General features: G+C 40.3%; 1 protein-coding gene and 1 long non-coding RNA gene across 4 annotated transcripts in view; one reads left to right on the forward strand and one right to left on the reverse strand.

Moving 5' to 3' along the window:
• Positions 1-7,990, reverse strand: part of LOC146798093 (cytochrome P450 2G1-like) — a 488,692-nt gene extending 480,702 nt beyond the window's left edge. For both annotated transcript variants that reach the window (XM_085625313.1, XM_085625311.1), the window contains exon 1: positions 7,865-7,990. The gene's annotated coding sequence lies outside the window, so the exon portion shown is untranslated. The remainder of the gene's footprint in view (positions 1-7,864) is intronic.
• The window catches only part of LOC146798094 (uncharacterized), a 526,362-nt gene that overhangs the window by 438,342 nt on the left and 67,889 nt on the right, over positions 1-20,131 (forward strand). The gene's annotated exons all lie outside the window — the stretch shown is intronic.

Below are 20,131 nucleotides of genomic sequence, written 5' to 3' on the forward strand. Positions count from 1 at the left end.
GAAGACTGGCGGTTTGATTCGAAGCCCCGGAGCAGGCAGGAGCCTACCCTGTGCCCCGGGGCCCTCAGGAGAAGCGCCGTGTCCCCCACCCAGGCGGGAGCCCACCCCGCACTGGGACGCGTGGCCTTCGTGTTCGGGGCCCGTAGGCTCCATATTACCGACCAAGCCCCGCAGTCCAGAGAAGTCGGAGCGCTGTGTGCTCCGCTCCAGATCGGCCCAGCGGAGATCGACCCACCAGCATGAGCCTTCCCCGCCGCGAAGAGTCCGGTGAGTGGGGGGGGCTCCTGGCTGGCCGGTGAACGGGGGGGTGCGCTCCAACCACGGGGGCATTGGCGCATTGCTGGGATTAGAGTCCGCCGGGACTCCAACGTTAGGGGCAGCATTCTTTACTTGGGAGCCCACGAGGCTCCACCGCATACGGGGGCAGTTCGTTTGATGCGCAGAGCGGCCCTGAAGGCAGCGGGCCGCTCCAACGTTACCCCCCACATTTGTGCACGAGCCCATCGAGGCTCCAACGTCGGGGGACATTCTCGTTCTTCAGAGCCCCGTCAAAGCTCCAACGACGGGGGCATTTCGTGTATGCACAGAGCGGCCCCGGAAGGCAGCGGGCTGCTCCTACGTTATCTAGGGGGCATTCCTTGTTGTAGAGCCCAGAGGGGCTCAGGAGGCCATAACTGTTCTAAAGGCACAGTGGTGCCCACGCTCATTGTCCACAGCTGCCCAGCACTTAGTGGGCAGCTGCAACGTTTAGGTTGGGGCCCGTGGCGCTTTGCCCTGACTGCGTGCGCAGTCTTGCCCTGACTCTGAGTTTTGGACTGCGCCTCCTGCGCAGTCTTGCCCCTGACTTTGCTGGGACGCAGGGCGTCCTCGCCCCGACAAGGCCAGTTGGCCTAGGGACTGCCACAGAGAGTGGCTAATGTGAGTTTTTGCACCATTGTCCCTTTCCTGCACCTCTGAATGTGTTTATGCGTCATGTGCTTTGCTTTACACCTCTGAAGGTATTTTATGCATCCTGTGTTTATGTGCTTAGACCCCTACGGGTATTGTGATACTTAGGTGGTTGTTTGTTTTCCCCTAGTACAGGTGGTACTAGGGAGGTCCTGGTTCCCTGCGCAATATATTCCTAAGGTGGTTAGGGTTGCGTAGGTGGTACTTACCTGATACCAGTAGTTACTGGTTGTGTGCTACATATGTTATTTTGTACTACAGTATTATTCCTATGTTCTAAAAAGTGCTAATTCCTGACAGTGGTCCAGGTGGCCCTGTCCCCTGTATATATAATCCCTTGTAAATTCTGCCCGTGCCTGTTGGCACATTGTAGAGTGTGTGTCTTTATCTAATGTGTTGTGTATAATACAAAGGCTATTTTTATAGAATACCTTGTGTGGAGTTTCTTTTGTGGTGGGCCTTGGGTGTTGTTGCTGGGTGCGCGCGCAAACGCTTTACACATCGCCTCAGGGATAAGCCTGTCTGCTCGTGCCAAGCTACCAAGGGGGTGAGCAGGGGTTATCTTTGGCGTGTAACTTCCTTGCCCTGACTAGAGTGGTGGTTTCTGTCTGGCTTTGGCGCAAGCCCTAGCCAACCAGAAATCCCATTTCTAACAAAGTCAAAACACTAAGCACCAAAAAACCCAAACTGAATTAGATAATTATATTAAACTTTAATAAATAAAATTACATGAAAATGACAAAACTTTATTAACGGGCACCAATGATATGAATTTTGAAAGATTAAAGTAAACATAGCTTCAAAACCACTAAGCACAAATGATAATCAATGGTCATGGTAGAGTTTTACCTTGGGACTTAGCCTGTGAAACTGAAGCGAAAATCCATCAACGGAACAAGATGACATGCTGTATCTGACGACAGGTTGCATGCGGCCAGATACCTTCTCACAGAGAGCACCTGAATCACATTTGCTTTTGCTGAGAAGCTCCAAGTTGGTGAAACCTCTTTCTTCAGCCCAGCAAAGCGGTCCCTTAGGCAGATATCCTGAGTTGATTGGTCCCAGTCCTCTAGAGGTCTGGAAATCTAAAATGTTTTGAAGACCCAGCTTTCAGAGGTGGTATGACAAGTCCAGGTAGACACAGCCCAAGTTTTCAAGATGAGAGGAACAGTACTTGGGAGTCAAGACTCACTTCAAAGAGGCCATCAACAGGTTCTAGGTCAGGTCTAGTTGTTGCTGGACAGCTGGGCACTTCAGGTAAAAGGCTACTTGCAGCTTGTTGTAGCACTGTAGGTACACAGGAGGTCAGCCAACTGGCCCTTGGAGTCCACTTTTTAGGTTGAGCCTAGCGTTGCAGCGGGCAAGCTCTGCGAGACATGCAGTAGCAGAGTATGGTGTGAAAGCCTCGCTAACTCTCCGCCCATACTTTTCATTGGCTGGTGTCATTGTCCTTGGTAAATGTTGCTTTCCGATTGACAATGAGGCTTGTTAGTTTCTCCTTGTTAACGCCCTGTCGCCCTGTCTACCTCCCATGAGGACTGGATCTTTTACTTGTGGTGTTACATGGTCTCCTTCAATAAGTCTGTAAGCACTATTTTTTTTAATGTGCAGCGTGGTCCACTTTCAATTTAGCGGCTGCGTTTGTTTATTTAATAATTTTGCTGCCCCTTAAATGTACCATATCGTATGTTTCTGATTCCTGTGTCTTACTGCCACCCTGTAAAACGTTGCGTAATTTTCCTAACCGCGCTTGTTTAACTATTTTGCCTCCCCTTAAATGTACTATATTGTATAATTCTGATTCCTGTGTCTTACTGCCACCCTGTAAAACGTTGTGTAATTTTGGTAATGGGCGGGTTAACAATCGCAAAGCCAGTGATTTTAATAGATATTTATAAAGCACCAAGAACGGACATTCTCATGGCGCAGAATGCCGGTACTTTGCTGTCTGTGCTGGCCGGAGGTTGGTGAAGTGGCCCGCAGTGTTGACACAATGTTCAAAACCAATGCATTCTGAGCACACTCCTGAACTTGGCTCTTCCCAAAATTGACTTGTTATACTTCTAAGTGTTTTGAATACAATGGAAACAAAAACATTTTGCAGTGTTGTTGTTTTTTGTTGTTGTAATGTAGATTTTTGTCGGCTTTGCTTCCAAATTTAAAAATGTTACCTCAATCAGAAATGAAGAAAGCTGTAAGAAATCATCAAAAGAGGCTGCCTCTCAATCGTGAATGTTTGCACCATGCTAACATATTTTGATTGCTGTCATTTCTTGCTCCGTCTTTTCAACCGTGCTTTAGTACTGCCCTTGTAGGGAACTCCAAAGACCGTACTAGCCAGGCTCAACAATAGCCCGATGCTCTGTGTCCCAGTGGAGGTTGAGGCTTTTACCACACTTAGAAACACAGGCAATGCAGTGTGAGGTATTTACCACAAGAGGTAAATACCTCCTATTTAGAGTTGTCACTCAGTAAATGGGAAATAACATGTGGATGTCTGTGCGTACCTCACTAAATTCTCTGTGCACTGCTGGGCTGGAACAATGTCCCTCGGCAGCTATCTCTCTCCCCCCCTCCCTCGGCCCCTTCCATTCACCCTCCTGTCCCCCTCTCAGTGATCGGCCTCCCCGCCCAGTGTCTTCACATTCCTGCCCCATTGACAACCAGAGAGAAGTGAAAATGTCCTGGGCCCCCTCCCTTGGCCTTTAATTAGTGGTCCACTTTATGGGGTGGGAGTGCTGCTGTTGCAGGCCGTGCATTACCGGTCCATTACCTCACGGGCGCCGCGCCCAGCCAGTGGCGGCAGCACAGAATGCTCATTGTCTGCTCCCCGAGGGGCTCCGACCAGCAGAAAGGCACAAAGGAGCCGGGGCTGTCCTGCCTGCACCCCACCCCTGCCCTCGGTACACAGCTCATGGGAACTCGAGCACTTCAATTGCGCCATAAAATGCCCCCCCACTGACTTTGGCCTGCGTGGCAGACTCATGCGTGACGCGCCCGACAAGCATTTGCAATGCAAGAGGTCTCGCATTTTAAGAGAGTTTAAGCTATTGGCATTGTAAATGACAATGCCTTTTATTTATGTTTATGTTTATGTTAACTCCCCCCCTTTTTTTAATAAAATTTCGCTGAAGCAGTGTTTTGAGGAAAGGCTATATGCAAATGTGGGGCACTTTTTTATAGCGTGCCCGGGCCGATTTTGAGTCCCAATCCAACCCTGACTAAAGGCAACAAGCGCAATACCATCTTTTCTGACATATGATTTCCAAGTGAAAGCTTTTCTGGGATTGCTTGGAAAGGGGGATTCATAAGCAGGACTAAACCAACAAGGATATTGAGGGGGAGCAGCTCCTGATCATGACCAATATCTCCACCCATCAAGAGGCCAATGAAGTGTATCTGCCCGACCAGAGCAGACATTCCACTAGATGCCAGACAATGATTGTGATAAAAAACAGAAAGAAGGCAGACCTTCATTCCATGCTTGTGACCAAGACAGTCCTTCTGCCCAACTGGAGGTGGAAGGGGCAGAATATAACTAGAAGAGGCATGAACAGTAAAGAGGTGAACAGGGTTTGGATTATTGCACAATGCTTATCCTTTCGGATGGTGCTAGTTACCTGTCCAGCACACTTTCAGCAGTTTAAATATATCAATCCCTCAGTTGTTCTCTGAGAAATGAAAACAACACAATTGTGATTTTTTTTGTATGCGTCACTTTTGTTAATAAATGTCCATAAATCCATTATTTCAAATTATAGACATTGGGGTAATATATTATATAATATGCTTTCCTCCTTCACTACCTTCCCAGAACTGTAGTTAATGTTATTAAGATCAGCTTTTCCATTTGGTCAAAATTTCTTCTGTCATTTCATTCCCATTTTATCAAAATTCCTCCTGTTGAGTCATTTAATTCCACCCTTAACCAGACTCAATCCAAATCCTACTACTTATCTGTATCTCACATTATATATTCCATAATGCAAAATCCAAAAGATTATCAAATTCATATCTTCAATCCCTACATTGCTATCCATAACTTCAGTCTAAGGGCCAGATTATGAATTAGGCGGTGTGAGTGTCAGTCTCCAGTGGAGCCAAGGATGAGTAGTCTGCCGAACTGTGGTCTTCCCTGCCTGCCATATTAGAAGTTTCCCATGGGGCTGGCGATTTCACGGCAGCAGTGACATCATTTTGTGGTATGTTTAGCCGCTGGAAACACACTGCACTGCAGGCACTTAAAAATCGGTGCTCTGCTCAGATCTGAGTCAGCGGAATTCTTCTGATCTGAATCATCACAACTGTTCATAATATTGCCCTCAAGTCCATATGATGATGGGCTACACTGGCTCAGTGCATAGCCGAGCACCTCTTTTTTATGTGTATATTTATTTAATTTTCCCTGCTATTTCACCGAATTGGAGCTTGATTTCTCGATGGTACAGCTCAGTAACAGTGGCGATAGTTAGCTTCTTTCAATTTCTCAGCTTTACAGTTTAAAATAGCTTACTTACTCTGAGAAATATTGGTTTAAATGAATTTACCTGACACACTGCAGGTGCATAAAAACAACACTCACCTCTAAGCTGGGGCAACGCAGCCATTAATGAGATGGCCCCTTGGGTGGGTATCAACATGGCAGCTTTGGCTCAGTGCAGAGCCCTGTGTCTGTCTTGATGCGCCTACAGCGTGAATCAATTTAACAAAATATTTCTCCTTTTAGAGCTTTAGGGGCATATTTACAAAGGGATAATGCCACTGGAATGCCATTTTTTGTGATGTTCTGGTGGTGCTATGCCCTGCATCTTATTTACAAAGTGGCGTTAACGCTGCTTTGCGAATATGGTACCCTTTCACACAGGTTTCTGCGTGAAAGGAGGGTGCAATGCATGTTGCTGTGGGCATTTTTCCGCAACGCTCATTACTTTTTCACGCTGCTTCAGATTAACAAGGAAGTGTCGACAACGGGTTAAATAAAATGAAATAAATCAATAAAACCACTTACCTCGTGCTCGGCGCATCGCCGAGTCGGCGATGCAGCGAGCGTATTGGAAGTGGTTTTCTTTATTTAATATTATTTAACCTGTTGCTGTCGACTTCCACCTCCCCCCTCCACGCTCAACCGCTCTTACCTGGGTGAGCCACTACTGCTTGGCGCTGCAACCCCCATGTTCATCATACATAGTGGAGAAGTGTGGCTCAATGGTTAGAGCGGCAGACCCTGATGCAGAGGTTTGGCCCCGGAGCCAGGGTTCAATTCCTGCCTCGGCGGCTCTTGGATTAAATTTTCCCGGACCTGATAATTCTCGCCTCGGTGCCTATTCTAATCATGGGTCCCAATGTGCAACTCTGGGCAATAGCTTTCTTAATCTCCACAACGGCCCCCACAGCGCTAAGGATGCCTGGCTTCATCTTGGGGGTGCCCAAGAGTGGACATCTCACAGGAAAACCAGGAAGGGTTCCACAGCGGTATGAATACAGCGCTACGAGACCCTTGGGTAGAAGTGAGCTATATAAGTACAAATACATTTACATTTACATTTACGTCCACTTTATTTAAATAAGAAATAGTCAATAGTCCCTACAGGAAATGTGGCCCTCGCAGCATGCCAGCCTCTGTCGACATCGTAACCCATGCACAAAGCTATTCCTGTTAGTAAAATGCCAGCGGCTGGATTTAAAGTTACAATCAATAGCATAACACTGCACTCACAACCATATGAGCACGTATTGTTTCAGTTAACTTTTCAAACTCCCTCTATTGCCACTGTAAGCTAAACCCCACCATTGAAAATGAATTTAAAAAAATTGCACCTGCCAGTTATTCAATTTGGTAGTTGCTTGAGGCGGCACCTTTTGCAGCAATATGTTGTACACAGGCTGTTATTCATTAACACACGCCAGATTGGGTCGTTTCAATGGTGGTGGGGGTGTTCTTAGCCATGAACTTTTGCGAGGGCTGTATATAATAGAACATCAGTTGTGTAAATAAAGCATTTGACAGCTCACGCCCTCAGGCTAACCTGCAAATCTTGCAACTGTTTCCAAGTGCAGCAGTGAATTCCTAAACTGCACGCCCTTAAAGCTGGCAAGAGTTTAGCTAACATCAGGTTTAGTAGGAGCAACTATGTACTATTTAACCGGCCGCAGGATGGAGGCTTCTGTTACCAAAATACCTCAAGATTATGAATTCATTAGTGAGGTGTGACTAATGAATACATGTTTGTGATATATAACGTTACTGTGCGACAACATTTTAGACAAGATGAAAGAATCGAACCAGACTTGCTTTGGTAGCTATTGTTTGATGCGCCATCACAAAAATCCTTTAATATTTGTTAATCTGACTGGTATTTACAGAGATATGAAGACGAATCATTTCTCATTGTTCGCACTAAAGTGGTGCTTTGCAGGTTTCACTGAATTTCCATGCATGATTTAAGTACTTTATGTCATCACAATGGGCAGCTACAAAATAAGTGATTTATTAATAGAGTTACTGAACCATTGATGTCTTGCCGCATGGTCGTAGCTCTCAATAGTGCAGCAGGTGCAGTGGCACTGTGGCCCAGATATGTAAGGGGGTCTCTATACCACAATTATACCCGCCTGTTATTACCGAACCCATGCACATTTTCCATACTCTAATTACTGTCCATGGCACCCGAACTGTGCCACTGCTTGCAGGTACATTATAACTCTGTAATAGCAAAAAAAAATTTACCTGCTCCACTCCCCCAGATGTACATGAAGGCGCATGTGCAGAAAAAACACCTTACCTGCCCCAGTGGGTCCTTCTAATATGCATGCAACCTACCATGAAATGGTCTGTGCTAGCATAACCTGACATCATCTGGCATGGTATAAAACATAGCATAATGCAAAATATGATATATAATATAGCATAACTTACACAGTCTGAGATGAAGCTGCAGCACGGAGAGATTCGAATAGACTACAGTTTCTGTCTCCCTTAATTCTTCAGCTCAATAAGTCCAGAACCGTCGTCTCTCTGCTGCTACCTTCAAGAAGGTTCAGACGGTTTAAAGCACTGACCACCAACATACAGGCTTACAATGAGTGACTGTACAATATCCGCGAAAGGTGTGGAGAAAGAAGATATTTGAGAAACCTGCTCATCAGAATGTCGATTGACCAGTTTCAAACTGGTCCTGTAAACCCCCAAGCAATTGTCAAACCTCTCTTAAAAGCTTCTTCACTAAACTTGCTCGTTAGGTTTTTTGTTTGGATGTTTGAAACCTGAGGGCAGTACTGTTCTTTTTGGAGGGGGGTTTGCAGGGAGAGTGACCACATTCAGATTTGTAAGAGGATTTTTATCTGTGTGGTTGGTCAATATGATAGGAGGGTGTGATAGCATATGAGAGTGCACTGAAAGGTGCGTCTTTAATTGTATCTCATAAAGAAAGCTTCTTTAATGAGTAGTTCGTGAACTACTGGTAGCTCACCAGTTACAGGTAAGTAGCTCTCCTGTGCCAAGTTAAGTCTACTAAATTTGAATCTTTTGATGGACTGAAATAAGATATGTATACGAAAACTTAATAGTGTGCATTAGAGACAAAAATGTGTGTATTTGCAGAACTGATAACAGCTGATATTTGAGTTTCCAAAATATATTTAAAGCTAATAATTGCATGATATAGCATATGGCATGGGGCGGGGGCTTATCACAAATATTGTTACCTTGGTTACAGGGGCATTTAAGTGGTGGCTGTTATGTATTACCCAGATAAAGTCTTTCCAAATTGATAAAGCCTTTTTTTTCATTATCTCTGGCAATCCTGCCTGATGCACTGAGGTAATCACTGCAGGCAATTTTACTTGGGGTAGTTACTAATGTAAAGTTGTCTGATGTGGTCACTATTTCAACACAAATGATATTAGTAGCTTGGGTAATTTTTATAGCTCATAAGCAGCTCTAATAGCAAGAAAGGTTAGGGACCCCTGTTCTAAAGAGGGGTAGCACTAACAGCCAAATCTAAGTGGTTCTTTTGGGGGTACCGAATATCGTGCACAAAACCCGACTAATGGAGATATTCACAAAGATAACTTACACTTGTAAGTAAATTACATGTGCAAGTTTACTCATACACTTTTGAGTAATTTTACTACTTTTGGCTAGTCACCATTTACAAGTATAAAGTTACTCAAAAGTGTAGATTTACAAGACTTCTCCCCTTGTAGCGATTTCCCTTCTGTGCCCACTTTGGTTCTCCCTTAGTTTTGCGTTTTACACAGTTTTAGGTTGCCTCTCCCTGCATAGCCACATCTAACGCTTTTGTTTTCACTAGAGTATTTTGAGAATACTCTGTACATGTTGTTTGTTATTCAGGGACTCTTCTTGGGATTTCATCTACACATTTTGTACCAGGTTGCTTGGAATACATAACAAAATGGTGTACTGTTGTCCTTTGCTCAGTCAGCAACAGTTCCTAATGTATAGACATAGGCACAAGTCCAAACCTGAAGAAAAGGCTAGGTCTCGCAGAGCTTCTCAGCAACAGCAGACCTCTGATGCACTTGAAGCCACCTGAAAGGTATTGGTATTCTGATACTCATACTTTTTGTTCCCCTCAGGACTCCGTGTATAAATGATCCGAGAGAAGAGGGTGTTCTGAACACAGGCAGAAGGAGTACGTGAAAACAGAAAAGGACTTGCAATGCTTGTCTGACATGAAGATAAAGAAGGAAGAGAAACTTTCTCATTTTAAACCCCGATTTAACGATGCAAATTCTCCTCCTGAATGGGAGGTGGGCGGTGACTCTCCTCGACAATATGGCAGAGATCACTATAGTGTGCCAGATTCTCCAGGAGTTTCTGACCATGAAAGCAACTGATAAATACATTACAGTTGAAACCCTAGATCGGCACACAGCCCCTCCAGATAGATTATATGATTTAGGTATACAAATTGAGGGTGACATACAGTGCACCATGTGAGTAATGTCCTGGGGAAATTTTAACAATATCATATGACACTCACTTAGCTGAGGTCAATTGTCCCCTGGAGTTTGTACACACATCCACACAGGATGAGTAAGTCATAATACTGTCATTTTCTAGGCTTGTCCCTGATGACGTCAAACAAGCCTACAGATGTGAATGGGCTCTTGCAGAAGCCCAAGTTTATACCGCAATCATGTCAGCTGGGATAAGGACTCTCCTTATAATATCATACCAATAAGATCCAGCCCACAAGTACAACCACAATATTCAATTAAACCGAATGCTATATCTCCTGTTAGAGAAATACACGCACAGTTAGAATTCACTGAAAAAACCATAGGTTTCACACACGTTATAGTTAGGATTTAGCATTTAAAAAACCTTGCAAATTCAGTGAAAAAACCATAGGTTTCACACACGTTATAGTTAGCGGACATTTCACTCATAAAAAACCATTGAAATTCTCCCGTTATAGTTAGTTAAGCTAACTATAACTCGCGCACCCGCAATCCACTGCTGATGACGTAACATATTACATCACTCATGACATGGTCAGTGACATCACTCATGACATCACTGATGACATCTCAAATGACATCACTGATGACATCATCTAGTGAATGTGTGTTTTTATAAAAATTAAATATGTTTTATATATGTATATCTCAATGTCGATGGAAGAATAAATGGGTATATAAATGTCTAAAAGTATGATTTGTTTTTGAAAAATTGATTGTGTAACTGACTGATTAAGTGCATCTTAGTGAATACATGGCTTACTGAGTAATGTTTAAATATGTAATTATCTGTATCAGTCTCTCACTTTGTGTATAAGTGTCTGCATGGGTTGGTGAGTAGCTACATGGGTGTTTATATAGGATATTAGGTTGTTTTTTGAGTATCAGTGTGAGTGTCTGCATTGTTTGGTGGGGGGTATTACGTAGTGCATAGGTGCATGAATGATTGACTCTCTGGTTGTATATTTTGAAGACAGCATGTGTGCATGTCTATATGGGTGGATGACTGTGTGTATGGGTGTGTTAGTGAGTGAATGACTGTCTCAATTGTGTCTTTATGAGTTTATAAATATGTTTTAAAGAGGTATATTTGTTTATTGGTGTATATAAGTGTGTATATGTGTGAGAGTGAGAGATTGAAATAGTTCCTGTATGAATAAGTATGTGTTTTTATAAGTGATTATTTAAAAGAGTAAGTATGTGTAAGTTTCCGTAGAAGTAAGTGTGGTGGTGTGTGTATAACTGTATATACAAATTAATGTATGTATGATTCTTTATTAGCATGAGTGACTATGTGTGTGAGTAACTCTATGGATGAGAGGCATTGTGTTACAGGATGTATAGGTGTATGAGTACATATGATGTGTGAGTAAACGTATGAGTGGCTGTACAGGACTGTTGGTGAATGAGTGGATGTGTATGTGGATCTTAAAATTATTGAAGAGGTTGTTGTAATTGGTATTGGTATGTCCATTTTTTTTAAAATTTCTGTCTCTATTTTTGAATGTTTGTATCAAAGGTTATATTAGGGTGAGAGGAGGTCTACCACTCTGTCACAAGGATGATGTCATCAGTGATGTCATTTGAGATGTCATCAGTGATGTCATGAGTGATGTCACTGACCATGTCATGAGTGATGTAAGATGTTACGTCATCAGCAGTGGATTGCGGGTGCGCGAGTTATAGTTAGCTTAACTAACTATAACAGGGGAATTTCAATGGTTTTTTATGAGTGAAATGTCCGCTAACTATAACGTGTGTGAAACCTATGGTTTTTTCACTGAATTTGCAAGGTTTTTTAAATGCTAAATCCTAACTATAACGTGTGTGAAACCTATGGTTTTTTCAGTGAATTTGCAAGGTTTTTTAAATGCTAATTCCTAACTATAACATGTGTGAAACCTATGGTTTTTTCAGTGAATTTGCAAGGTTTTTAAGATGCTAATTTCTAACTATAACGTGTGTGAAACCCATGGTTTTTTCAGTGAATTTGTATGGTTTTTTAAATGCTAATTCTTACCTATAACATATGTGATTCCCATAGTTGTTTTATTGATTTTGTATGATTTTTTATTATAAATTCTTATATTATATATGTTTTTTTTTTATAAAAAAGCAAGTTTTTTTTGTTTTTAACTTTTTATTCTCTTAAAACACTATGTTTTTAAAAAAAAAAAAATCTGCAATATATCAATTTTTCTCTTATTTTTTTTTTTACCAAACAGGTAAGATATATTAGTATAACATAGAAAATCTTTTTTTTTTTTTTTTTTTAGTGCGCGTACGGTAAGCGTACGGTAAGCGTACGGTTTACGCAATGTTCGTAATTTATCTACTCTTTTTGCGTATAGTTACGCAATTTGCGTAGCCGTGCGTACTGCGTGTGGGGCGCGTAAGCGTGTACGCTACACGCGCACGTTACGCGGAAGTGTTGTGGAGTGACTATTATGCGCATGCGCGCAAGCGCGTGTCTTTTTTACGCGCATGCGTACTTTTACCGTAAGCGCACCGTAAGCGCACCGTAAGCGTAACGTAAGCGTAACGTACGCGCACGGTGGGTCATGTGATCATGAAACACAACTTTTGATTGGTTGAAAATACTTTCAGTTCTAGAACTCTCCTACACCACACCCATTCCCCTCATTTCTGCTTGTGATCCCTTAGGAGAAAGAGCTGACTTGTCTTTGTGATACGATGGCAGACCAGCACTCTTCTACTGAGAGTGAGGCTAGCAGCACCACCATCAGGCAGAGAAGGAGGAAACAGAAGAGCTCTTTTATATGGGAGTATTTCAGTTTTCCAGAGGGTGAGAAAAAAGTCAATGCTGCCTTGGTGACTTGCAAGCTGTGCCAGCGTGTACTTTCGCGAGGTAATCCCAACAAGAAGTATTCCTTCGGGAATCACACTATGTTGAGACACCTTCACGATGTACACCCTAGGACACATGCTAGACATACTAGAGGCAACCCTTCAGTAAGTCAAACAAGCACATCCACAGCAGCTCAGCCGAGTTCTTCTTCGGAAACTCAGCAGAGCCCTTCATCTGTGGGGGCAGATTCACCTTTTTCTGATCCTGTGGAAACGAACCCTCGGTTTGCGAGGGTTACTATGCGGTGTTCATTTTGCCATGGTCTAATTGTTCATAGGGAGACCAGTCTTCCCCTCATTAACAACAAAATAGATCAGCACATATGTCCTACCAGCTAATGTTCCCATTCTTCCTTTCCTCTGTCCCTGCATGAACACAACGGCTCTTTTAAGAGCCAACCTTACCTCTCAACTTTTTTTTATTTTTTCTTTAAAACTTTTTTTTATTTTTTTTACCGTACACGTACGGTAAGCGTATTTTTTTTTTTTTTTAAAAAAAACACTAAAAATCAATTACCACATCTCAAGATCCTTGAGGAATTAATAACTAAATACTAAAAATCTTTTTGAGATAAATTGGAAGAAAGGGACCATCTAATTTCTCACTTACCTGACCCACCCAACAATTTAATTTTTAATTAAAATGTAATTGAAATTACTTGAAAAAATGGTTGTTTTTTTTTGAAAATGTTCTTTCACAATCTGAAAAAAAAGAAAAAAGTATTAATATTTAATAAATCAATATATAACACAGTAAACGTATTTACATATTTTTCCCCAAAAATCTTTTGCCTTTTTTTTGCTGTTTTCAGAATATATTGCATTTCACTATAAATTGTGAAAGCAATTGCATTCATCATTTAACAGCGGGCAAAAAAAAAATAACAATCTCAAAGATTGTTTTAAAAAAGCCCACAATCTCTTTTTACTTAAACATAACATTATAGAAATGCCTAATATTCTAAAAAAATATCATCTAATATCAATAATTATTTCTTTAAAATACCGTCTGACAATTTTGTTTCAGAAGTATAATCACAAAAATATTATATCTCAAATAACTCCACAATACATCTGGTTCCATTTCCTTTAGGCCAAATAGTAATTTTAAAATTCTTTTTTGATTAAATTTCCAATGGTAATCCAATAAAATTCCAAAATTTAAATTGTACAGATCTTACCGATTCTCTCTAACATTTTGGTTTCTGAAAGATTAATTAATAATTAAATAAGTCCACAATACAATTGTTTACCTTTCCTTATGGCCAAATAGTAATTTTAAAAATCTTTTTTGAATACATTTCCAATGGCAATCCAATAACATTCCAAAATTTAAATTGTGCAGATGTTACCGATTTTCTCAAAATTTTTGGTTTTCAAAAGTTTCATTAAAAATTAAAAAAAGTCCACATTACAATTGGTTACCTTTCCATTAGGCCAAATGATAATTTGAAAAATTATTTTTTTTTGAAAATTCCAATGGTAATCCAATAAAATGGTAAAATTGTTTTGTACAGATCTTGTCAAGTCTCTCTAAAATTTTGGTTTCAGGAAGATTAGATAGGAATTTGTTAAATCAAAAGGCAAACGTTGCTTGAAAATCAATTTTGAATCATTACACAGTGTCCAGCCTTTTTCACATTTAAGATAAACTGTGTAATGTCCAGAAGTAACAGTAGGTCCTTCATGGAAAATTATTGCAACTGTTACAAAAGTTTTTCCTGAAATTGATAATTGCTGTCCTGTAAACTTCTTTATTAAAGTATCCAATTTTGAACCATCAGCTTTACATCGTTGCATCATTAAAATTACATACTGTCCGTATTCCTTTAAAATTAACGTTGAAAACATTTCAGATTTACACTCACCGCATTCCATGCTATGATTAGCATCTTTAACTAATTTAGCAAAAGTGACTGTTTTACTCTCTGGCAATGTTAAATAAATAAACCTTTCACAATCAACATTAGAGCCACATGTATTGTAACAGTTTTCACAACTATGTTCCCATTTATAAGAGACACCAAACATATTTTCAATGGGAACCCCTTCTTCTTCCAGTACCTGAAGAAAAAACATCAAGAATTCCTGTGCGTCTTGCTGTACATTTTGAGAAAACTGTGTTCGTCCTGAACATACATCTAAAAGTTTTCTAATTTCAGTAGCACTTTCTATTTGAGTTTTATCATTACTCAGCTTTTGAAAAAGGAGACTCAACTCAGAACAGAATCTTTTTCTCTGATTTACTATTATCTGCTCTTGCAAACTTTCCAGATAAAATGCAACATTTAGCACTACATTAGCGTAGCAGTTGACACCAGAGCTATTTTCAAAATGACATCCTACAACCTCTTCTTCATTTTCCTTTTTCTTTTTGCTTGCAATTACATCACTCCTCTTTTTTTTCCTCCTCTCTACATCTTCATTACAGATATTCTCATTTCTCCTTTTACGAGAAACTACACGTTTCTCTAACACAGGATACTGACCTAAATGAGGAGCATAGGTTCTTCTTAATCTATTATACTCCTTTACACAATTTGTATCAGCACTAACTTTTGAGTCATCAAAGTCTATCATGAATAAACCAGATAATGTTTTCACTCGTGACAAAGCTACATAAGCCATACCTTCTTTGAACACAGTTGAACCAATGTTCACAAATGCACAATCTACAGTCAATCCTTGAGACTTGTGAATAGTTACAGCATATGCTAGAGAAAACGGAAACTGTTTCCTTTGTACATATAAGTCTTTCACAAGCATAAAACGAACTGTACAACGACAAATGTCTATAACTTCTTCTATCTGATCAAATTTTATTTTTAAACATTCAATTCCATCTTTTTTCTGATAATTAATAAAACCCACAACTCTTCCCATAGCTCCATTAACTAAACCTTTTTCAACATCCAAATTTCTCCTTAAAAATACTCTACAGTTCATGCAAACATATAGATTTTTTTCTAATCCAGCAGTTTTGGAAATGTTCTTCTCTAGTGAATCCAATTTATTTTTCAGTGTGCCTGTTAATGTGATAGTAATTCTTCCATCTTGAATTTTTTCCACTGCTTCCAATTTCCTGATATCTTCCTTTTCCAATTTCAAAAGCTCCTCATTGAATATTGAGCATTCACGTAGAGTTGGCATTAAGCAGATGACACTTTTCTTTTCTGCAATGTTCTTGTATATCTTCTCTGCAACTATTTCTTCCTTTGGAAATAAATTATGTAGCAACCGACTCTGTAATGCATTTGTGCCAGCTTCAGTCAGTAGTCCAATTCTGATATCTTTCAGAATACTTCCATATTCTTCATCGTTTGCTTGCCTCATATTAGTAGTAAGTTCCTTGTACTCAAAGAAGGACCAAATATTTGCATTACCAATGCTTCCCAATGACTTCTTTGTGTCTTCATGTGTCACAGTATTAAACACTGGTTGTCCTTTAACTAGAGTAAGCTGTAGAAGATCCCCAAAAACTATGACATGTTTTCCACCAAATAACACGTCATAGTCTGTCCTTAGAGTTTGCTGCATTCTTAAATGCACAAAGGCAAGCATTAAGTTTGATACCATGCTCACCTCATCAATAATGAGAACTTGCATCTTCTTCAATACTCTTGAAACTTCCAAGCATGCTTCTCCAGTTAGCTTGTGGTATTGTATTTTGTTCTCATGCTCCACTGGTAACATTAGCAAACGATGTAAGGTGATTCCTTTTATGTGATATGCTGCTAACCCAGTTGGAGCAGTAACCACACAAGACAAAGTAGAATCCGTTTTTTGCTGTAGGTAGCTTCTGATGACTTTTATTAAGAAACTTTTTCCAGTTCCAGCTTGTCCGCTTACATACATCCTGATTGGATGAAATGATGTGCATGAGCACTCTTTTTTTTCATGTAGTAATCCGTGATCAATTTTGTTTCTGATCTCTTCATAAATTTGTTGCTGCTCTTCATTCAGTTGTCTTTCCAAATTTGGTAAGTCTATAAATTCTTCCTGAGCTTGATTCATAGCCGTTTCCACTTCATTCATGGCTATTGCAGCTTCATTTTCAACGATTGGTTGTCCTAGGGGATCTTGACTGAGTGTTCCTGAACTTTGGCTATCTTGAGAACTGTCTCTAGCTACTTCAGCTGCAATTGTAGTTTCCTGTTCAATTTCTTCATTTAACATTTGCACATAAGTTGTGAATGTACTGCATTGTATGCTGTCTTTGCAAGCATTAAATGAATCTTCATAGCTTTGAAATTCTCCCAGTAGTTCATCCTCTGTACGCCATGGTTTAAACAGCTGTAAAAGAGCCAAGTAGTAAAATTCCTTTTTGTCAGTAGTGTCACAACTCAGCCTCCTGTGATTTATCAAACTTACTTTTGTTTGCTTCACCAAACATCCTTCCTCACCAATGACTTTATTTTTTCCATTGTTGATGTCTTCTGCGGCTTTCCGTGAATAAATGTAGTTCTGCAGCACTTCATAGAGACACATGTTCTCCAGATGATGACTTCTCTTGGGATAATATGTGTCCAACATGTTTGATTTCAAAATATCTGTACTTTCTGGGTCATTCTCGGCCAAATATTCAATTTCTCCAACAGATTTCAGTACCCGATTTCTCATTGCTGCAAGGCCTAAACTTGCCCAAATTATTCTTCTTGATTTCGAGTAGAGACTTACAGAAGATAACCTATCTGAACATTCGTAGGATCCAATTTCTCGATGTGATAACATCTTTAAACTGAAACTGTACAGCTTCTTACTGACAGTCTTCTCGTGAGAAATCTCTTCCCACATTTCTTTCAATTCAGTTTTTTCAGATTTAGTAATGTAAGACGTTACATATCGAGCAACAGCAATGGAATTGTCAGCTACATACTGTATATCCATGTTAGCATTCCACATGGATAAAATGACTGGGTTGTAGTCATTTATATTTTTTGATTCTTCTTTTCTTTTAAGGTTGTAGGTATTCTTAGGTGATTTTCTTGTAATAGTATGTCTCACAGATGACATAAAACTGTTTACTCTTCCATTTGAAAGAACAGGTCTAGGAAATCCAAATCGACATTTAGTGTAGTATTTATCTTTGCTCTTGTATTTCCGTCGACAGTATTTTCCACACCGATGACTTTGGAAACGTAAAACTTGCTCCTTTAACTTTTTCTCTTCTGTGCTTTTTGGTATAGCACATGTTGCATATTCTTCAATGAAAGATAACACTGCTTCATCAGTATCTGTTCCAAACTTTGGGGCATCCTTGATCCACAACAGCATATGAATATGAGGAGCACCTCTTGCCTGGTACTCATTTCTCCAAAAGAAATCCTCTACTTCTCCAAGAGGTGGATTTTTTTTATTGCAGATGAAGGACATCATAGCCTCAAATCTATGATTGAAATATCTGCAAACATTAACCGGATCCAATGAGCACAGTTCTCCTGCTGTCTTGTATTCGATGTTTTTAATGTTTGAATTTGCCTCTCGTAGAAAATCCAGTAAATCATCCCAAGCGTACTCAGCACAGCTTAGGGTAAGGAACCATGTTGGTGTTCCTAAATTTCGTAACATGCATTTTAATTCACCATGGCGTCGGTACCAATATTCATTTGTCCCACGCTGACAAGCCATCAGATTGATCAGTTGTGTTTCCAAATGATCATCTCGGTGCTGCACTTTCTCCATAAAATCCTTAGCAGACACATTTTGTAAATGTACTCCACTTTTTAAAATGTGATTTACTGCATACGATAATGCAAACAAGTCGCTTTCAAATAAAAGATGGAACAAATAAGGAATACTTTGTCGAAATCTGGGATCTTCTGCATATAGTCTTGTAGTTCGATACTCAGAAGCTGGAATCTGTTCTGGACGTTCATCGTATCGTCCTCCTTTTCCTGTAGGAAACAGCTGGGGAAAACATCGAGCTTCCAAGCTCTCCTCCCATACACTCACGGGAGTTCCTTTTGCTTTCTTCATCTGAAACAGATCAATATTGTCTCCCATAACTTCTTTTGAATGAAGAGGATGTATGCTAAAATGTTAATACATTTCTTCTGACCTAACTCTACACAGCAGTGTTTCAAGAGCTGTTGCTATGGTAGCAGGCAAAAGTCAAGTTGGGGGAAGGGTACTAGGCTGAAGTCAAGTTGGGGGAAGGGTACTTTTGGAAAAGGGTTGGTTTTCAACCAATAGAAATGTGTGATTACATTTTAAAAAAAGGGGGAAGCACTGAGATTTGAAACTAACATGTATATGTGTGGAAAAAGAGAGGGAAACTTTGCCATTATCTGGTTCTGCTGAGAGGAGAGAGGAGTACAGAACAGAGATCCTGGCTCTGATAATCTGCTGTTTGAGTGCCACATTTCTTTCACAACAAACTAATTTTAAAGGTGAGTTAAGAGTTTGAGAGGGGATGTATATGGTAAATTAAGAAATGAATAATAGAATTGGAATTCCTTTTGTTGAAGTTGTGTTTATCATTTTGTGTTTTGGGAGAAATTTAAATGTGAGGAATATGTAAAATAATATGGACTATGTTTTCACCATAAATTAAGGTGTACTGGTATAAATAAGGAATACTTTTATGGTTTGAGGTTTCAGTCAGTAATGCAAATACATTCAGCATCACTAAGGCTGGTTGCCCTTGCTGGAGTGTAGTCAGTCACCCAGGTTACACATGTTGCTGGTCTCAGAAAGCTGTTTGGAATTGCTCTGGTGATTTTACATTTGCATTAGATGGAAAGGGGAAGCTATTTTTTTAGGCAGAAGCAGACTCTTAGCACACAGCCAGCTGCTTATCCTGTGGAATCATGCACAGTATTCACAACCGAGTGGGGTTTGAGGTTGCAGTCAGTAATGCAAATACATTTAGCATCACTAAGGCTGGTTGCCCTTGCTGGAGTGTAGTCAGTCACACAGGTTACACATGTTGCTGGTCTCAAAAAGCTGTTTGGACATGTGCTTTTTTAAGAATCAGAAAAGTGGAGTCAAAATGTGTCAGATTGTAAAAGTACTTATCACTTGCGAAAAATAAGAGTAGTAAGTGTGCTTTCAAATTGGCAAAGAAATTTTGTTTTCTGACTAATATGAAAACATGACTCTGTGTGGAAAGAGGAATTACAGGCAGAGATTTATTGCGTATTGCTCTGGTGATTTTACATTTGCATTAGATGGAAAGGGGGAGCTATTTTTTTATGCAGAAGCAGACTCTTAGCACACAGCCAGCTGCTTATCCTGTGGAATCATGCACAGTATTCACAACCGAGTGGGGTTTGAGGTTGCAGTCGGTAATGCAAATACATTTAGCATCACTAAGGCTGGTTGCCCTTGC

This window comes from Triturus cristatus, chromosome 9, assembly GCF_964204655.1.
Source record: "Triturus cristatus chromosome 9, aTriCri1.1, whole genome shotgun sequence".
NCBI classification, from domain to species: domain Eukaryota; kingdom Metazoa; phylum Chordata; class Amphibia; order Caudata; family Salamandridae; genus Triturus; species Triturus cristatus.